Source organism: Pseudophryne corroboree, chromosome 7, assembly GCF_028390025.1.
Source record: "Pseudophryne corroboree isolate aPseCor3 chromosome 7, aPseCor3.hap2, whole genome shotgun sequence".
NCBI classification, from domain to species: Eukaryota; Metazoa; Chordata; class Amphibia; order Anura; family Myobatrachidae; genus Pseudophryne; species Pseudophryne corroboree.
In genome coordinates this window covers 253,509,031-253,526,938 of record NC_086450.1, presented here as the reverse complement: position 1 = coordinate 253,526,938, position 17,908 = coordinate 253,509,031, and the positions used below count along the sequence as shown (strand labels likewise).

Below are 17,908 nucleotides of genomic sequence, written 5' to 3'. Positions count from 1 at the left end.
TAAAATGAATGCTTCTATCCATTTAGGTATGATCACTCTTACTTATGGTGTTTCCATCTAAGATTGTGAAATCTCTATGTCACTAGAGATATGTCATTAGAGTCCAATAATTATATAAATAGTAAGTATACTGTTTAAACAATATATTATCCAGATAACTATAGAGTCTTCCAACTGATGAGCATTATTCAATACTATGTTTGTAAACCCTATATGGAGGAATTATGTAGTAATTCATTCCAACTACTGACTGTATTAATCAATTATATTCAATTTATTTTTAATTTTGAGCTGTACGATAAGATATTGTTTAATTTGAATTTTGAGCTGTATGACAAGATATTCTTTTCTCCGTTTTTACACCCAAAGACACCCTAAAGAAGTCATCATAGACGAAACGCGTTGCAGGAAACAATTTTTATTGATATACAATCATTGTATTAGCAAGAAATGTATGGGCATACAAACACTTGAACAGTTGAAAAAAAATTCTGTATGTATAAGAGAATGTATATAAAATGAACTCTTGAATATTTAACTTGTATTTTAACAATAAAATGTTTTTATAAACTTTAGGTGTAATTATATAAGGTATATAGAACATCCACAGTTCACATCCATATTGGTAAGATCCATTTAATTTAAAGCGCACCTCAAATAACAACTATTTGCATATATATATATATATATATGTATATATATATATATATATATATATATATATATACAGGTTGAGTATCCCATATCCAAATATCCGAAATATGGAATATTCCGAAATACGGACTTTTTTGAGTGAGAGTAGGATAGTGAAACTTTTGTTTTTTGATGTCTCAATGTACACAACTTTGTTTAATACACAAAGTTATTAAAAATATTGTATTAAATGACCTTCAGGCTGTGTGTATAAGGTGTATAAGAAACATAAATGAATTGTGTGAATGTACACACACTTTGTTTATTGCACAAAGTTATAAAAAATATTGGCTAAAATTACCTTCAGGCTGTGTGTATAAGGTGTATATGAAACATAAATACATTATGTGCTTAGACTTGGGTCCCATCACTATGATATCTCATTATGGTATGCAATTATTCCAAAATACGGAAAAATCCCATATCCAAAATACCTCTGGTCCCAAGCATTTTGGATAAGGGATACTCAACCGTATATATATATATATATATATATATATATATACAGTGGGGCAAAAAGTAATTTGGGCAGCCACCTATTGTGCAAGTTGACCCACTTAAAAAGATGAGAGAGGTCTGTAATTTCCATCATAGGTACACTTCAACTGTGAGAGACAGAATCTGAAAAAAAAAAAAATAGGAAATCACATTGTATGATTTTTAAACAATTTATTTGTATATTCTTGCAGAAAATAAATATACATGTCACAGCTGTGACATGTATATCCCAATTAGATATGATACCAATTCACTTTTATTAAAAGTACATAAAATTCCATGAATTTATAAGAACATTTTTCTTAAAAATACATCAAGGTACAGTCAATGAATTTGTTGTCAGTTTAAGCCTTTTGAAAAATCACCCTCACCTACAGGTGTAAACACTATAGGGTGTGATGGCTAGACAAGAGACCGTAGCTGATTTGACCCAACGCGTTTTGTCAGAACGACTTCATCAGGGGATTCATATATGGTATCACTATAAAGTAAGACGGGTGGTTAGAGAGTCTGTTAAGACTTGATAGAGGTTTTCATAGAGGAGGGAGAAAAATACATACCAAGGAAGAAGGAATCAATCAATCCTTCATGGATATAAACATCCATAATCCATATATGTAGCAAACTTTCTATTAAGATGGTTAAAATAAATGGTTCACCCAGAATTGATGTAAGACAATGGGACCTGTAGATAATTAGAGTCCATTATTATTAGGACACGTTCTTACTGGGAGCTATCAGATACGGTGTCTTATTGGACAACTTAATACATACCAAACACAGAAAACGACACCTCTATGGACATTCAGCTTTAAATTGAACCTGATTGTTACTTCTGGATTCCGTCTTTGAACAGAGTCTGTATACTGAGCACTAGGGAGTATTTAACAATATTTCAGCTGCTATACATACAATCACCCAAAAAAATTATTTTATCACAAAATATTGTTCTTATATAATTAATAAAAAATATATATACCAGTGTTTAGTTTTATTATTATACACTCAAACTATCAGTGTTCAGTGTCTTAAATTAACATATTACATCATATGTTACCAGATTTTATGATGTCTGTTCCCATCACTATAGTTAAATACAAAAAAGTGCTTCCTTATCTTAAATAATACACAGTACCAGTGGTTACAAGTGTCACATATTGAAATAGTTACAAATATTACATTTTAACATATTGAAATAGTTACAAAATTTCATATTTTAAACATATTGAAGTAGTTACAAAAGTTAAATTTCAAGCAAATACAGTTTTGTACTAGGCATTCAAAATGAACAGTGTTCTTACTGCAGCCAACTAGGAGAGACACATACAGCAGCCAGGTTCAGAGTGAAATGACTGAACCTGACGCTGCTATTTATCCATCCCAGTGCTGGTCTCATTTTCTGTAATTAGTGATCCTAACTAAACATTTTCCCACATATATTATTCCTAGTGAGAACATCATTTGTGCTTAAAAGACATATTATACATGTATAAGTGAGGGACAATGTTTCTTTTCAGATATAAAAAGGTAAAGCATACTATACTTAAGTACAGTATCTATTAAACAGTTATCGGATGCGTGAATGTCCACTTCCTGCATGCGTTCCACTTATCAATGAATGGAACGTAATTTTAATGGGCATAAGAGTCCAGTGTTGAATCCGAAACTACGTCACATGCGCTCCACCGTCCTTCGCGGTGGAATGCATCCCAGATGATTCTACAATATAGAGCGTCCATCACTCTTAAAGCTGGAAGTGCGTCCTATGCGTTCCACCTTCCTTGGCGGTGGAACACATCCCATCACAGATCCGGAGTCCAGACATTAAAAAGTAAAGTACAGATACAGTACTGGTGCCCCGTAAAAAGTACAGATACGGGGCACCAGTACTGTAGGGATTTATCTCCCATATCCCACTATTACATCACTGACGTGTCCTATTTAGTTGCCATAGGATACATACAACACCAGGGTTGATCGTCTGTACTGGAAGTACATCAAATGCGTTCCACCCCTGATCTGGGTGGAACGCATATAACAACCATACCGTAAAAACGGTCCACTACTAGTTAGGTTAGAACGTAAACGGATGACATATTTTACTCTTATTCATAACAAGAATCTATTAGAACAAAATTACCAGATAGCCCCTCTGTGCTCACTGATATATATGCTATTCTATACATAGATAATAAGCACATTGATTCATATTTGAATGCAAAGTCCAAAGCTGGTACATTGTGTCAGAATTGTTTCTATAATATATTTTTACATTTTTTTTTAAATACAATTTTATTCCTACCATAGTGCATTTTATAATAAATTCCTATAATGCATATATAGTCATATAAACAGATTTTCATCACATAATTGTATCATTAATTTCGAAATAACCCAACATAATCTCAATAAGAAAAAAGGAGGGAGGGAAGAAGGATGATGAGGGGAAAAAAATGGAAATCTCATAAAAAAAGAGACTATATCAATGTTTTCATTGAGCCCCCCGGTGTCAAAGTATTCAAATTATAAATCCAATATGTTTCTCTTTTTGATAACAAAAGGTCCCTATCACCTCCTCTATCTCCCAACTTTACACACTCAAGAATTGTAAATGAAAAACGTTTCAGGTCAGATTTATGACATTCTAAAAAATGTCTCGGCAGGTTGTGAATCACTACTTTATTCTTAATACTACGCATATGCTCCTGAATTCGTAGTTTCGCTAAACATTTTGTCTTGCCAAAGTAGAACAATTTACATGGACATGTGATTCTATAGATTATATACTGTGAGTTACAGTTCATCACCTCTTTTAATCTATATTCTGAACCATCATCTAGTAACCACACAAACGATTTTCTTTCCATGTGCTTACAGCAAATACAATGTCCACAAGGGAAGCAACCTTCTTTGCTTCTTAATGAAAGGAACAAATCAGACTCAGGTAATGATACTTTAGTAGATCTAAGTTTGCTCGGAGCCAGGATACTTTTCAGATTTTTTGCCCTTGTGAAAATGACTATTGGTTTTGGGGGAAGAGTGGGTCCTAAGATTGGGTCCTTTAACAAGATGTCCCAATATTTCTCCAACTTTTTTTTCACTATCCAATTTTCTTTATTATATTGAGTGATGAAAGGTCTACATTGAAATTGTTTTTCTACTTTCATTCTAGGACTACTAGATAGGAGAAGTGATATATCTTGTTCTAATGCCTTACTGATCACCTCATCAATTTTTCCATCGTTATACCCTCTTGACAAGAAACGCTCTTTTAAAATCTCCTTTGGTCTAAGAAGTCTTCTATATCACTACAATTCTTTCGAAGCCTCAAAAATTGTGCATAAGGGACACTATCAATCCAATTCCAGTGGTGACAACTGGTAGATGGTATAAAACTATTAGTGTCTACTTCTTTGAAAAAGGTTGAGGTCCTAATGCATTAGTTCACAGTACTTTCTAATTTAATATCTAAATAATCAATTCTAGAGATATCTGTTTTATAGGTGAACTTTAGATTGAATTGATTTTGATGTATTGCTTTCATTAAGAAAATTAGACTTTGAGGGTCACCATTCCATATAAATATCAGATCATCGATGTAACGCTTGTAAAATCTGATATTCTTTGAAAAGAAAGGGGTACCATAGACAAAGAGGTCCTCCCACTACCCCATCAGCAGGTTTGCATATGATGGGGCAAATTTTGTCCACATCGCAGTCCCCTGCTGTTGGAGGTAGTGGGCGCCTCCAAAAAGAAAATAGTTGTGCCACAAAATGTATTCAATATTATGTAGAATGAATTCAATTTCTTCTACAGTTTCCCCCGGATCTGATTCCAAGGTCTTTTTGACTGCACCAATACCTTTGTCATGTGGGACTGCCGAATATAGGGCTTGGACATCGACTGTAAGCCAAATATCTCCTTCCATCCATACATAGTTGGCTAACTCTTGTAGCAAACTAATAGAATCTTTCAAGAAAGATGGTAACTTTTTTACATAATGTTGTAACTTGAGGTCTACATAGTGTGACAAATTCGAGGTCAAAGAATCAATCCCAAAATTCTAGGCCTCCCTGGGGGACACTCACGATCTTTGTGCACCTTTGGAAGGTGATAAAAGATCGATATTGTTGGATGTTTTACAAACAGATAGTCATATTCAGCTTGACAAATTACATTTCCCCACCTAGCATCAAATAGAAACAGGTATAACTCTTCCTGAAATTGAGCAGTGGGATCTGAATTGAATTTGAGATATGTTAATTCGGCATTCAGAATTCTTCCAGCTTCTACTAGGTATGAATCTCTTTCCTGAATGACTACTCCCCCTCCCTTATCTGCACTACGAATGATTATGTTGTCATCTTTCTTTCAAAGAGAGAGTGCTTTTTTCCTGAGGTTTCAAGTTGTTAGTGAATCTGTCTGGTTTAACCTTTAATTTTCTAAACTCATCTTTTACCGAATCAAAAAAGATTTCCAAATGGCAAAGAAGGAGTTGGATTTAAAAAAAAATGTCTTTGGACTGTTAGATTTCTTATATACTTATTAAAATCAATGTATAGATCAAATTTATTAACATGTGCATCCAGAGCAAATTTTAGACCTTTGCCTAAAACCGCTGTTTGAGCATTCAATAATTTTCTCTTGGAGAGGTTAAAGAGTCCGATCTCTAATTCTCCACAAATTGGAGTAATGGTCTTCTTCTTTTGTTGTTGGGTGAGTTTTCTCCCCCCTCTCTTTCCTCTCCTGTAAGTAAACTCCTTTTTTTGTCCCTGTTGTAGATCTCTCCGCGAGCCCTCATCTAAAAAATGTTGTTGAAAGACATTAGGGGACTGAGATCTCCCAGTGTCATATATTTTTCTATAGGATGGATATCTATCTCTCCAGTGACTCCCCTTGATACGACCGGATAAAATTTATATGGAAGGGCCACTATAGGTTTTTGTTCAAGAGTTTTAGACAAAGTTTTAAAAGACTCTCTATCCACCAATCTTACTTTATAGTGATACCATATATGAATCCCCTGATGAAGTCGTTCTGATGAAACGTGTTTGGTCAAATCAGCTACAGTCTCTTGTCTAGTTCGCCATCACACCCTATAGAGTTTACACTTGTAAAGGTGAGGGTGATTTTTCAAAAGGCTAAAACTGACAACAAATTCATTGACTGTACCTTGATGTATTTTTATGAAAAATTTTCTTAGAAATTCATGGAATTTTATGTACTTTTAATAAAAGTGAATTGGTATCATATCTAATTGGGCCATTTGGCCATCTTGTTTCAGGTGTGTTTCTGGTGTGAGGGTTTACTTACAGGTGACACCGATTATAAGAACCCACACTGTGGAAGAACATTCATTGGAGACACTAGAGTTTTAGAAGGCTATACACTAAGCGCATTTGGTCTTTGTGTTGTATGTGTTATCTTTTTGGGAGTCCACTAACAGGGACTCTCTCCAAGTTGCTGCTGGTGGTCTGAGCGCAAGGTTAAAGACATTTTTGTATCTGTGTTTGTATTTGATCTGTTAGTTGTCTTTTCCTGCTGCTGTGAAATGCCTATTTTTAGTAATAGGTCTAAAAGACCCCAAAAATGTAGGAATATCTTTTCAGGGGAATTTAGAGAAGGGGATATGGAGGAGGATACAGAGGCCTATTATTCACAATTAAACTACATGGAAAAAATAGCGATTAAAGAACTTAAAAACTGGTATGATTTGATGATGCTAGAAAAGTACATAGAAGTAGGCAGAGTTCCTGGGGGGCTACGAATTATTAAAATGCAAACCTTTGGAAATCTTGATGAAGGATTTATGAACAGCTGGAACTCCATTTTGGAGGATTGCTCTATTAAACTTATGACTTTATTAGCGACTGAAAAGAAAACAGAGTTGAAAAAACTTGAAGTGGAGATTAAGCAATTGGAATCTACACTGACTAAATTTGAAAACTGAGGAATTTAAAAAAGACGTGAATGATTTACAGGATAAGTTAGATTCAGTTGAGGATGAAATTATTATTAGAAAACAGAAAAAGTTTTCAAAGAACAAAAACAATTATGTAACTAATAGGATATTCAATTGGTCAAATGCAGATTTCAAACCCACCAATTAGTTTTCTAAACGAGAGGGCGGGGATTTTGAACACAGAAATAAATATGACCAATATAGATGGGCTCCCACATAGATATTACATTAGAAAGTACTGTGAACTAATGCATTAGGACCTCAACCTTTTTCAAAGATATAGACACTAATAGTTTTATACCATCAACCAGTTGTCACCACTGGAATTGGATTATGCACAATTTTTGAGGCTTCGAAAGAATTGTAGTGATATAGAAGACTTCTGAGTCCAAACGGAGATTTTAAAAGAGCGTTTCTTGTCAAGAGGGTATAATGATGGAAAGATTGATGAGGTGATCAATAAGGCATTGGAACAAGATAGATCACTTTTCCTATCTAGTAGTCCTAGAATGAAAGTAGAAAAACAATTTCAATGTAGACCTTTCATCACTCAATATAATTAAGAAAATTGGATAGTGAAAAAAACATTGGAGAAATATTGGGACATCTTGTTAAAGGACCCAATCTTAGGACCCACTCTTCGCCCAAAACAAATAGTCATTTTCACAAGGGCAAAAAATCTGAACGGCATCCTGGCTCCGAGCAAACTTAGATTTACTAAAGTATCAATACCTGAGTCTGATTCGTTCCTTTCATTGAGAAGCAAAGGAGTTTGCTTCCCTTGTGGACATTGTATTTGCTGTAAGCACATAGAAAGAAAATTGTGTGGTTACTAGATGATGGTTCAAAATATAGATTAAAAGAGGTGGTAAACTGTAACTCACAGTATATAATCTATAGAATCACATGTCCATGTAAATTGTTCTACTTTGGCAAGACAAAATGTTTAGCGAAACTACGAATTCAGGAGCATATGCGTAGTATTAAGAATAAAGTAGTAATTCACAACCTGCCGAGACCTTTTTTAGAATGTCATAAATCTGACCTGAAAGGTTTTTCATTTACAATTCTTGAGTGTGTAAAGGTGGGAGATAGAGGATGTGATAGGGACCTTTTGTTATCAAAAAGAGAAACATATTGGATTTATAATTTGAATACTTTGACACCAGGGGGCTCAATGAAAACATTGATATAGTCTCTTTTTTTATGAGATTTCCATTTTTTTCCCCTCATCATCCTTCTTCCCTCCCTCCTTTTTTCTTATTGAGGTTATGTTGGGTTATTTTGAAATTAAAGATACAATTATGTGATAAAAATATGTTTATATGACTATATATGCATTATATAAATTTATTATAAAATGCACTATGGAAGGATTACATTTTTTAAAAAAAAATGTAAATATATATTATAGAAACAATTTTGACACAAAGTACAAGCTTTGGACTTTGCATTCAAATATTAATCAATGTGCTTATTATCTATGTATAGAATAGCATATATATCAGTGAGCACAGAGGGGCTATCTGTTAATTTTGTTCTGATAGATTCTTGTTATGAATAAGAGTAAAATATAAGTCATCCATTTACGTTCTAACCTAACTAGTAGTGGACCGTTTCTACGGTATGGTTGTCATATGCGTTCCACCCAGATCAGGGGTGGAACGCATTTGATGTACTTCCGGTACAGAGGATCAACCCTGGCGTTGTATGTATCCTATGGCAACTGAAAAGGACACGCCAGTGATGTAATAGTGGGATATAGGAGATAAATCCCTACAGTACTGGTGCCCCGTATCTGTACTTTTTACGGGGCACCAGTACTGTATCTGTACTTTTTAATGTCTGCACTCTGGATCTGTGATGGGATGCATTCCACCGTCAAGGAAGGTGGAACGCATAGGGTGCACTTCCAGCTTTAAGAGTGATGGACGCTCTATATTGTAGTATCATCTGGGATGCATTCCACCGCGAAGGACAGTGGAATGCATAGTGACGTATTTCTGGCGCTATGAATGTCGGTCGTTCTGTGAGAGTCCTGGTTTCTTCAATGCGTTCCACCACGTAGGACGGTGGAGCGCATGTGACGTAGTTCCGGATTCAACACAGGACACATATGCCCATTAATATGCGTTCCATTCATTGATAAGTGGAACGCATGCACAAAGTGGACATTCACACACCTGATAACTGTTTAATAGATACTTAAACAATTATATTATGCTATACCTTTTTATATTTGAACAGAAACATTGTCCCTCACTTATATATGTATAATATTTATTTTAAGCACAAATTTGGTCTCACTAGTAATAATATAAGTGGAAAAATGTTTAGTTAGGATCACTAATTACAGGAAATGAGACCAGCACTGGGATGGATAAATAGCAGCGTCAGGTTCAGTCATTTCACTCTGAACCTGGCTGCTGTATGTGTCTCTCCTAGTTGGCTGCAGTAAGTACACTGTTGATTTTAAATGCCTAGTACAAAACTGTATTTGCTTGAAATGTAACATTTGTAACTACTTCAATATGTTTAAAATGTGACATTTTGTAACTATTTCAATATGTTAAAATGTAATATTTGTAACTATTTCAATATGTGACACTTGTAACCACTGGTACTGTGTATTATTTAAGATAAAGAAGCACTTTTTTGTATTTAACTATAGTGATGGGAACAGACATCATAAAATCTGGTCACATATGATGTTATATGTTAATTTAAGACACTGAACACTGATAGTTTGAGTGTATAAAACTAAACACTGATATCAAATATTTTTAATAATTATATAAGAACAATATTTTGTGATACTTTTTTTTTTGGTGATTGTATGTATAGCAGATGAAATATTATTAAATACTCCCTAGGGCTCAGTATACAGACTCTGTTCAAAAACGGAATCCAGGGGGCGTGGTCTGGCTGTCCTAGGAAGGAGACGTGCTTCCCTGGAGCTCCAGCACGGACTCTGAGATCGGGGCATATTTCTCCCCTCCTAACCCTACCTAGCCCTGCTTCTTGCTTCTCCTAACCTGCCTGACACCCTGTGACGCCTGGGAGCCGGGTCCTTGGATCCGGGGAGCGCTCCAGGAGCTGCTACAGATTGCGGCCTGCTCTTCCTGTGAAGCCGCGGCCTCAATTTCTCCTGGAAGTCGGAGACGGAGAGCCGTGGATGGTGACGGGAGGTCTCTGTGGTGCTTGTGGGAGGATCGCTGCTGCCGCGGCCTCAATGCTCTCTGGTGACCCCCGCCAGCACCACACACAGTAACAGCCCTTCCCAGCACTGACTGACGCTGGCGGGACAACGGGCCACAGCTCCTCACTGATGGTGGCCATATTGATTCCAGGGTGCCCGGCCCTGCAGCAAAAAGGCACCTTCTCTGCACTCAGGTGAGCACACCCACTGCCTAGCACACCTCTACCTTGTCGGCTTTATAAATGGTGTCCTTTGCAGCTGCACTCCTGACGGCCATTAATACTTGTCCATCCCAAGCTACCTGGGGACACTTTCTGCAAGAGGTGTCTGCCTCTATCTTATCTTACATATATCCCAACCTTGGGTACTCTGGTTGTTGGAAGGCCCAGACCAGAAGCCCTTACCCTGGGGTGTCCTTCCATCCTGAGTGGAACTTTATATAAATGGAGAATCAGCTGTTATTCTAGGGGAGGAGACATGACCACTACAGAACAGTCACATCCCCATCCTTCATTTATCCACCAACTTGGACCCCATATAGGCCCAGTGTGTCTTGTTTTTTTAGAAACCTACAAAACAGCTTAAATTTTTTTGTTTTGTTTGAAAATGAACTTTGTGACCACATAACTTCTGCTCCTAGATGCATTCATTGTCTTCCAATGCTAGTACCACAGCACCATCTTGTGGCCATTATTAGTATATATTTCTTCTCTGATTCAGCATCTTTATAAAAGCATGTTCTCTTAACAACATGATCCCTATGCCGTCGCTTCCAGCCTAAATAATCCTTTGATATGGTCATCCGACTCCCATTTCTATAATTTTCAAGCCACCTTTGGATCAGTAGACATGCCGCCGAAAAAAGTTAAAGGATCTAAATCTGCTCCACAGGTGCACTTTTTTCGACCCTCCACATCTGGAAATAGGTCTCGTCCGTCCCTTCCTTCGACTGACCCAACACCATTGTCTCAAACAACTTCACCAATTTCACATAGCTCCACTATTACCACATAGGGCAATATGGATTCCCTGGATGGCCCTGTTACTCTCCGTTCTATTCACTCTATGCTCTCCTCATTCAAAACGGACATCACGGCTGAGCTCAAATCTAATATTCAAGCTCTCTGCTCTGATATCTCTGAGATTGGGAACAGAACAGATCATATAGAGCATAAAATGACTGAACTGGTTGCATCGCACAATGATCTGATCACTGCCCATGATTCTCTTCAGGAGGAAGTTGCCTCTGTCCGTGAGAAAATTAAGGACCTAGAAGATCGCTTGAGAAGAAACAATATAAAAATAAGGGGCATCCCTGATACTGTTACAAATGCTGACCTGCACAAAAATGCTACTGATATTTTTCAAAAGCTATTGCCAGACGCTTCCCTATCAGACCTTCTGATTGACAGGATCCATAGACTCCCGAAATCTAGACAGGCACCGGCTCAAGCACCGAGAGACACTCTCCTCAGAGTGCACTTTTTTCATATTAAAGAGCAGATTCTACATGCTGCGCTACCCTCTTCATCTACTGCAGAATGTCTTGATTCTCTTCAGCTTTTCCCGGATTTGTCCTCTGCAACCTTGGCCAAACGGCGCTCATTTTACACTATCACGTCCGATCTACGGAAAGCTACAGTTCAATATAAATGGGGATTCCCCGCTAAGCTGATAGTGCTACATAATGGTACCTCTACTATTATTCCCACTCCTGAGGCTTGCCCTGCAATTTTGAAAAAATGGAACATTTCCCTTGACAACCAACCTGTTATTTCAACTGCATCAATTAAACGTATTTCTCCGGAGTGGATATTGGTCCCGGGATAGTGTTTATTCTGATGAGAACAGAACATTTGATGAATATATTTTGTTATCCCCCGTTCATGAGTATTGCCATATAAGCTTTGCTACTTACATTTCCTAACCAATGTTACAGCTAGATATGAGATTTGATAGGAATGTTAGTATGTCCCTATGGTTTTAGGCAATTATACTTCTGACCACATTTCAGTGACCACCTGGCCTTTTGTTGCTGTTTTTACTTGTGCGGTCCTCACAATTGTTTTTATTTTTTTTTCTGTTTAAACACTGCTATGTGGTTATGTTTATGTGATTTGATACTATTTTTCTTTTTACTGTTCGGAAGGGTGACTTTTTCCCATAGTTGGGATGACTATATTCTCTGACCTTTATTACTATCGTTACAATTTGGAGGCGACGGCGGGTATATAAGGCTGACCCGCCGCCCACTTGTACTTACCCATCACGGTGTCCTAGTGACAGTATCTCTAGCTCCTCTATGGATGCTATTTCTGGTCTTTTCCCCCACTTTATGTTTTGGTTTGTATGCTGTTTTTTTTCCCCTATTGATGCTGATTCAGAATTTTTGTTTTTGGAGAGGTGTACATATGACCAGTGTGATATGTCAAAGATATGCATCACTGCTTCATATAGTATAATGCCTTTTTCTCCCCATGGCTAACTTTCTAAGTCTCAATGTAAAAGGGCTTAACTGGCCTCGCAAGAGCCGTTTAGGTTTGAAGTACTTTGCAGATCAAAAAGCGGAAGTGGTCGCTATACAGGAGTCACATTTTCCGTTGCACTCTCCCCCACAGTTCTCCAATAATAATTATCCAGTAATTTATACCTCATGTGGACCATTTAAAAGAAATGGGGTTGCTATATTATTCCATAAATCGTGTCCTTTTCATTTGGAGAACAAGTGGGTAGATTGCAATGGCAGATACTTGACCCTTGTGGGAAGCTGCGCTCTAGATATGTTACGCTGGTTTTGCTATATGCCCCTAATACCATACAGCCTTGATTCCTTAAAACCTTTTTTTAAAAGCTGCATGACGTTAAGAGAGGCGCTGTTTTTATTATGGGGGATTTTAACTTAGCTCATTACCTTCAAATAGATAAATCTGCCATACTCGATAAACAATCAGATAATGCTGCTAGATCTTTAGCCTCCTGTTTCTCACATTTACTGACTGAGTTTGATTTGTATGATACCTGGAGAGTTAAGAATGTAGGAACAAGGGACTATACATATTACTCAGCAGTACATTAATCTTATTCTAGAATTGACCTTCTCCTCACAGATAAATGGTCACTGCAATCAATCCCTAGTGACAAAATATTACTGATCTCATGGTCTGAACATGCCCCTTTAACATGGTCTTGGTCATACAATAAGACCAGCTCTCCCCCACGACCTTGGAGGTTGCAGGACTATATTCTGCGAGATGAAGATGGAGTCTCTATTTTACGAGAGGCATTGTCTTCCTATCTAGAAACCAACGATCCTGCTGACACCACGATTTCTAACCATTGGTGCGCCCTTAAGGCAGTCATCAGAGGGGCTGCTATCCAAGCTGCAGAGCGGATAGCACGCCGAAACCAAGAAGTCCAACTAGCTTATGAGCTGGAGGTGACAAAGTTAGAAGCGGAACATAAAAAATCTCCTAAAAATTCCACTATACTTGCAGCCCTGACTGAAGCAAAGCGGTAACAACAGTTTATGGGGTATATGCAATTGCGGTCGAATTCCCGAAATTGTCGAATTTCGGGTCATTTTCGACCAAAAAAAAAATTCGCCTATGCAATTCAGTGCTTTCCGACCAAAAAACGGACTTTCAAAATTCGACTTTTTGAAATTCGAATTTTTGCAAATTCGACTTTTCTGCAATGATACAAGTGCTGCAATTCGACCAAAGCATATTCAATTCAAGTTTGGAAATTCGACAGCAGTGCTTTTAGACAGCAAATTCGTCTTTTTCAATCCGCTACACTTTGGAGGGTGAAAACAATAAAAAAAAATTTAAACATGTTTTTTTTGGTGTTTTTTTTTTTAGGAATAGCATATCTATTTATATTAGAAGGGATTAGGTACTTTTTTTTTTTTTTGGGGAGGCACAAATATTATTTATATTTTTTTTTAAATATTTTTTTTTTTTTTTTTATTGCTGGAACGGTAAAATCCTTAAAAAAAATGGCGTGGGGTACCCCTCCAAAGCATAACCAGCCTCGGGCTCTTCGAGCTGGTCCTGGTTCTAAAAATGCGGGGGAAAAATTGACAGGGGATCCCCCGTATTTTTAAAACCAGCACCGGGCTCTGCGCCTGGTGCTGGTGCCAAAAATACGGGGGACAAAACGAGCAGGGGTCCCCCGTATTTTTAACACCAGCATCGGGCTCCACTAGCTGGACAGATAATGCCACAGCCGGGGGTCACTTTTATGCCGTGCCCTGCGGCCGTGGCATTAAATATCCAACTAGTCACCCCTGGCCGGGGTACCCTGGGGGAGTGGGGACCCCTTCAATCAAGGGGTCCCCCCCCCCAGCCACCCAAGGGCCAGGGGTGAAGCCCGAGGCTGTCCCCCCCATCCAATGGGCTGCGGATGGGGGGGCTGATAGCCTTTTGTGATAATAAAAAGATATTGTTTTTTCCAGTAGTACTACAAGTCCCAGCAAGCCTCCCCCGCAAGCTGGTACTTGGAGAACCACAAGTACCAGCATGCGGGAGAAAAACGGGCCCGCTGGTACCTGTAGTACTACTGGGAAAAAAATACCCAAATAAAAACAGGACACACACACCGTCGACAGTAAAACTTTATTTCATACGTCGACACACACATACTTACCTATGTTCACACGCCGACATCGGTCCTCTTCTCCATGTAGAATCCACGGATACCTGAAAAGAAAAGTTCAATATACTCACCTCAGCCATGGTCCAGAGATACATCCACGTACTTGGCAAAAAATAAGAATTTACTTACCGATAATTCTATTTCTCGGAGTCCGTAGTGGATGCTGGGGTTCCTGAAAGGACCATGGGGAATAGCGGCTCCGCAGGAGACAGGGCACAAAAGTAAAGCTTTCCGATCAGGTGGTGTGCACTGGCTCCTCCCCCTATGACCCTCCTCCAAGCCAGTTAGGTACTGTGCCCGGACGAGCGTACACAATAAGGGAGGAATTTTGAATCCCGGGTAAGACTCATACCAGCCACACCAATCACACCGTACAACTTGTGATCAAAACCAGTTAACAGTATGATAACAGAGGAGCCTCTGAAAGATGGCTTCTTAACAATAACCAGAATTAGTTAACAATAACTATGTACAATTATTGCAGATAATCCGCACTTGGGATGGGCGCCCAGCATCCACTACGGACTCCGAGAAATAGAATTATCGGTAAGTAAATTCTTATTTTCTCTATCGTCCTAGTGGATGCTGGGGTTCCTGAAAGGACCATGGGGATTATACCAAAGCTCCCAAACGGGCGGGAGAGTGCGGATGACTCTGCAGCACCGAATGAGAGAACTCCAGGTCCTCCTTAGCCAGAGTATCAAATTTGTAAAATTTTACAAACGTGTTCTCCCCTGACCACGTAGCTGCTCGGCAAAGTTGTAATGCCGAGACCCCTCGGGCAGCCGCCCAAGATGAGCCCACCTTCCTTGTGGAGTGGGCCTTTACAGATTTAGGCTGTGGCAGGCCTGCCACAGAATGTGCAAGTTGGATTGTGCTACAGATCCAACGAGCAATCGTCTGCTTAGACGCAGGAGCACCCATCTTGTTGGGTGCATACAATATAAACAACGAGTCAGATTTTCTGACTCCAGCTGTCCTTGCAATATATATTTTTAATGCTCTGACAACGTCCAGTAACTTGGAGTCCTCCAAGTCACTTGTAGCCGCAGGCACTACAATAGGCTGGTTCAGATGAAATGCTGACACCACCTTAGGGAGAAAATGCGGACGAGTCCGCAGTTCTGCCCTGTCCGAATGGAAAATCAGATATGGGCTTTTGTAAGATAAAGCTGCCAGTTCTGACACTCTCCTGGCCGAAGCCAGGGCTAGTAACATGGTCACTTTCCATGTGAGATATTTTAAATCCACCTTTTTTAGTGGTTCAAACCAATGAGATTTTAGAAATTCCAAAACCACATTGAGATCCCACGGTGCCACTGGAGGCACCACAGGAGGCTGTATATGCAGCACTCCCTTAACAAAAGTCTGGACTTCAGGAACTGAAGCCAATTCTTTTTGAAAGAAAATCGACAGGGCCGAAATTTGAACCTTAATAGATCCCAATTTGAGACCCATAGACAATCCTGATTGCAGGAAATGTAGGAATCGACCCAGTTGAAATTCCTCCGTCGGAGCACTCCGATCCTCGCACCACGCAACATATCTTCGCCAAATGCGGTGATAGTGTTGCACGGTTACTTCCTTCCTTGCTTTAATCAAAGTAGGAATGACTTCTTCCGGCATGCCTTTTTCCTTTAGGATCCGGCGTTCAACCGCCATGCCGTCAAACGCAGCCGCGGTAAGTCTTGAAACAGACAGGGACCCTGCTGAAGCAAGTCCCTCCTTAGAGGTAGAGGCCACGGATCTTCCGTGATCATCTCTTGAAGTTCCGGGTACCAAGTCCTTCTTGGCCAATCCGGAACCACTAGTATCGTTCTTACGCCTCTTTGCCGTATAATTCTCAATACTTTTGGTATGAGAGGCAGAGGAGGAAACACATACACCGACTGGTACACCCAAGGCGTTACCAGCGCGTCCACAGCTATTGCCTGCGGATCTCTTGACCTGGCGCAATACCTGTCCAGTTTTTTGTTGAGGCGAGACGCCATCATGTCCACCATTGGTCTTTCCCAACGGGTTACCAGCATGTGGAAGACTTCCGGATGAAGTCCCCACTCTCCCGGGTGAAGGTCGTGTCTGCTGAGGAAGTCTGCTTCCCAGTTGTCCACTCCCGGGATGAACACTGCTGACAGTGCTATCACATGATTCTCTGCCCAGCGAAGAATCCTTGCAGCTTCTGCCATTGCACTCCTGCTTCTTGTGCCGCCCTGTCTGTTCACATGGGCGACTGCCGTGATGTTGTCCGACTGGATCAACACCGGTTTTCCTTGAAGCAGAGGTTCTGCCTGGCTTAGAGCATTGTAGATTGCTCTTAGTTCCAGAATGTTTATGTGAAGAGACGTTTCCAGGCTCGTCCACACTCCCTGGAAGTTTCTTCCTTGTGTGACTGCTCCCCAGCCTCTCAGGCTGGCGTCCGTGGTCACCAGGATCCAATCCTGTATGCCGAATCTGCGGCCCTCCAATAGATGAGCACTCTGCAACCACCACAGAAGAGATACCCTTGTCCTTGGAGACAGGGTTATCCGCTGGTGCATCTGAAGATGCGACCCTGACCATTTGTCTAACAGATCCCTCTGGAAAATTCGTGCATGGAATCTGCCGAATGGAATTTCTTCGTAAGAAGCCACCATTTTTCCCAGGACTCTTGTGCATTGATGTACAGACACCTTTCCTGGTTTTAGGAGGTTCCTGACAAGCTCGGACAACTCCTTGGCTTTTTCCTCCGGGAGAAAAACCTTTTTTCTGAACCGTGTCCAGAATCATCCCTAGGAACAGCAGACGAGTTGTCGGCATTAACTGGGATTTTGGAATATTCAGAATCCAGCCGTGTTGTTTTAGCACTTCTTGAGACAGTGCTAATCCCCTCTCTAGCTGTTCTCTGGACCTTGCCCTTATTA

General features: G+C 39.4%; 1 long non-coding RNA gene across 1 annotated transcript in view; it reads right to left on the bottom strand.

Moving 5' to 3' along the window:
* Nucleotides 1-652: 652 nt before the first annotated feature.
* LOC134943564 (uncharacterized) overlaps nucleotides 653-17,908 on the bottom strand; it is a 49,615-nt gene continuing 32,359 nt past the window's right edge. Inside the window, exons 2-3 of the long non-coding RNA XR_010181612.1 lie at nucleotides 12,121-12,190; nucleotides 653-1,314 (exon numbers count right to left, since the gene is read on the bottom strand). This is a non-coding gene — a long non-coding RNA (uncharacterized LOC134943564). The remainder of the gene's footprint in view (nucleotides 1,315-12,120; nucleotides 12,191-17,908) is intronic.